The sequence below is a fragment of the Chionomys nivalis genome, chromosome 26, assembly GCF_950005125.1.
Source record: "Chionomys nivalis chromosome 26, mChiNiv1.1, whole genome shotgun sequence".
Taxonomy (NCBI): Eukaryota; Metazoa; Chordata; class Mammalia; order Rodentia; family Cricetidae; genus Chionomys; species Chionomys nivalis.
In genome coordinates, this window is record NC_080111.1 from 26,604,833 (window position 1) to 26,609,122 (window position 4,290).

The 4,290-nt window shown below is 42.9% G+C and overlaps 1 pseudogene; it reads left to right on the forward strand.

Moving 5' to 3' along the window:
* Positions 1-1,770: 1,770 nt before the first annotated feature.
* LOC130867140 (U1 spliceosomal RNA) lies at positions 1,771-1,917 on the forward strand (annotated as a pseudogene).
* The last annotated feature ends 2,373 nt before the right edge of the window (positions 1,918-4,290 follow it).

Consider the following 4,290-nt stretch of genomic DNA (forward strand, 5'->3'; position numbering starts at 1 on the left):
TCAGAATGTTTTCATCAAAACAAGACAGGGGCTAAAACAGTGACATGTGGAAGGGACTTAATACTTTAGTAGTGTATTGGTTACTTTTCTATGGTTGACAAGAGACACCATGACCAAAGCAACTTATAAAAGAGATTGTAGAGGATTTACTTACAATTTCAGAGGAGCATGGCAGCAGGCAGGTGGGCGCAGTGCTGCAGCAGTAGCGGAAAGCCCATATGTTGAGACAGCAACCAGGAAGCAGAGGAAGAGTCAACTGGAATGGTGTGGGTTTTTGAAACCTCAAAACCTGCCCCCAGTGACACACTTCCTCCAACAAGGCACACCCCCCAATCCTTCCCAAACAGTTCCACCGACTTGGGACCAGCATTCAAACATATGGATCTATGGGGGTCATTCTCAATCAATCCATTGTAAGTAGGTTGAAGCCAATAGAAATGTAGACAAAAATCCAACAAAGCAAGAGAGAGAGAGAGAGAATTGTGGGTTGTGTATGCTTGTCTGTATGTGTGTGTGTACACACACAACACATATGTGGAGGTCAGAGGACAACCTTGGGGCTTGGCTCTCACCTTCCAAAATGTTTGAGACAGGGTTTATTATTTGTTTTGCCACTGTGCCTGCTAGTCTGACTGGCCCTTGGGATTGCAGGGATTCTTCTATTTTACGCTAATCTCCTCATAGGAACACAGGGATTACAGATGCCCCCACTGTGTGTCCAGCTTTTACATGGCTTCTGGGCACTCAAACTCAGGCCCTCACATTGCTCTACACTCTTACCCACTGAGACAGCTCCCCTGCCCCCAAATTACAGAGTTTTATTGTTGTTGTTGTAAAAGTTGACCTGTTTCAATCAGGGTCTCTGAAAGAAAGAATGTTCAGTCATATACTCTCACTCAGTCATTCCTGCAGGGTTTGGTGACAGACATTTCAGAACAAAATAGACAAAACACAGGCAACAGTGGGAACTTCATATGGATAATGAGTTCATATGATAATCTTAAGGCCACAAACGGTTCTGAAGTACAATATTGTCTCTCTACATCGGCATGGGGTAGTGGGGGCAGTTACTAGAAGCTGGTTTTAAGGCAGAACTGCCTTGAGAAGAGCTGTGATACCGACCTACTTCTTGGTTGCCCCTTCAGCTGAACCCACAGAAGTCAACTCTTAGGGCAGAGATCAGTGTGGAGAGAAGGGTGAAGACTAGACACGGAGGGCAAACGGAAGGTATGAGGCACATGTCTCAAAGTAGAGGAATCTGGAAACTGGCAAAACCCTGACCATTTCCTGAACATTGGTGTCCACTCATGATTTCTGTGTTGCTTTCTGTGCCTAAACATGGGTTAAGTACCAGCGAGGCCCGAGGAAGCAGACAGAGACTCATCCCTCCGTGTGTGAAAACAGCTACAGAGTACACAGTAAACTAAGACACAGACTGAAGCCTAAGGAGGTGTAGAAATCATAGAAAGAGTTCAATGCTGGCCATTTTTAAAAGCAATTTATTACTTTAGTCTTGGCCTGAAGTACTGGTATGTGGCATAAACGCAACATTCAAGAACTTAAATTAAAATGAAATTGAGTTCTTTATATCAATTAATAAGTTTGATTACTACTATCCAATAAATCCCTTATTTTTAAAAAAACTTATCATTCAACCAACATGCTTGTAACCCTAGGTGCTGAAGAAAATGGATTGCAAGTTTGAGGTAAGTCTAGGTAATTTAGTGATAATCAGTCCCAAAAATGAAATTTAAAAAGGGATAGGGATGAGTACTTACTTGGCAGGGGAGATCACAGCATGGTTTTCCCAGGGCGAGGCTTCTCCATTGCACTCTGCATGCACTGGTCCCTGTGATATCCCCAAATGCAGGAAACTCGGCTGCATAATTTGTGGTAGTAGGAGAGAAATGTCTCTTACAAATAAGTTATCCTCTAACCTCTACAGGTGTGCAACACACACACACACCACACCACCCACATATACACACACATGTACACATACCACACATACCATACATACATATGCCATATACACACTCATTTATGCATGCACACATACTATATATATATATATATATCACACAAATACCACACACACACATACACCATACACACCCATATGCACACATAAACTAAACAAATACACCATACTGATGTGGGATTTCCCTTTGTATACTGTGAATATCCCTGGTTAATAAAGAAACTGGCTTGGCCTGCCAGGATAGAACAGAACTAGGAGGGGAAAACTAAACTGAATGCTGGGAGAAAGAGGAGTTTAGAGAAGCCGTGGAGCTGCCGCCAGAGACAAACTTTTGCTGGTAAGCCACTGCCACATGGCAATACACAGATTAATGGAGATGGGTTAAATTAAGATGTAAGAGTTAGCCAATAAGAAGCTAGAGCTGATGGGCCAAGCAGTGATTTAATTAATAGTTTCTGTGTGGTTATTTCGGGAGTCTGGGCAGCCGGGAAATGAACAAGTGGCCTCCTACAACACCATGCACATACACCATACACACTCACTTATGCACACACACTCTCACACACATCATACATATACCACACACACATGCACACACCATACACACATTTACCACACACACACACATGTGCACTCTCTCTCACACACACATTAAATATTTTAAACTTCAAAACTGAAGTTTGTTTTTCTACTTCAACTGATCATCTCCATGTGGCTTCTCTCCCCAAGCTTTGTCTCTGTTTAGAATCCGGGGCTCCCTGACCTCACACCTGCTTGCGTATTGTAGCTACATGGATTTTCAGGCACTCAGGTCATATCATCCGTAGCTTGGTTGAAACTGGTACTTTCTCAAAAACAACATGGATAAACCCATGGGTAAATTCTGCCTGAGTCATCTGTTTAAACTCTAAAGAGCAGCAGTGATAGGGTCATTGGCCGTGCTGACCAAGATTTTCCCCTCAGTCATGCTTATATTGACCTTGTTCCTGACAAAGTGTGATCCAACCCCCAGAGATCAGGTTGAGAGTGTGAGGGTGTATCTCCTAGGATCTTTGAGTATGGTGTGTGTGTGTAGTATATTTGGATATTCGCTGTACATAACGCTGGATTCTTAAGGATGTTTTTAAGCTAGTATGTTATATAGTCTGACCATGTCTTCCCTCCCCATTTGTTCCTTTTTCCCACTCCTCTCAGTCCGTTCCTTCCCCTAAACAGGATGTTTTCCATAAGACACATCTGAAGAGTGAGCATGAGCTCTTCTGGAATGCAAACATTTTTGGAACAAGGAAGCCTCCGCCGTAAACTACTTGAAATATAGAAAAATTCTTTTTCTTCATTTTCTGTTTCTAACTCTTGATTAAAGAGGAGGAATTGTGCTCCCTCAAGACGGCTCTACCCCCTCCTCCCTAAATAAAATGGGCTGACTCCCGCCAGGAACCCAGGCCTCTGCGTCTGCCCACATGTGGAAATCGAAACTCTAAAGATAAAACCCTCTCTGGCTGCTCGCAGGCTCAACAGCCACATCAGATTCCTAGAGTTAGTCCTTGCTCTTTCTTTTGGAATTGTTACAAGGGTTGAATTTTCATCTCTATAATATAAATTCAAGGAATAAAATGTTACCTGTACAGACATTTAGAATGTGACTTCACCATTGGATCTGGCCTCATCTGTGTGGTAGTCACCACACACCCTTCCCCACATCCAACACCCTAACAGCCCTGAATCACTTGTTTCTTCCCTTTCGAGTTTTCCAAGTGTGAGTTCTGTTCTCCGTGAAGCTTCCTGTACGTTCCATGAATCTGAGCAAGTCTAAAAGATACCTAGTGTATAGAATAGTTTTATTGCCCCCTCTACTCAGCCCCCCTTCCTGTTCACACCTGGCAACTGTGCCTTCTCCAGGATGTCATATATGAGAAACCTGCTATGTGTTCCTTCTCGGGCTGGATTCTCTCTCTTGTTTGCATTTTGGTCTCCTCATTTTTTCATGACTCATTTCTTTAGTGCTCCATGATATCCCATTGAGTGTCTACACATAATTTATTTATCCAGTCTCCTGAAGAGTAACTGGGTTACTCAGAAGCTTTGACATCCTCAGAGGACTCCTAGACGGGATTTCTCTTTTCAGCAGTCCATTCTCCACACAGACTTGCACCATGACAGTAACATATTACGGATTCTTAAGCTGTGAGCTCCTTCTCTATGCTCCTGTGCCCCTGACGTGCTCCAGAAAGAATCTAAAACAATTGCTAAATTAATCAGTACCAAGTAAATCTTACTTTCATCAAAGAGAACAGTATGCTTGAAGATCC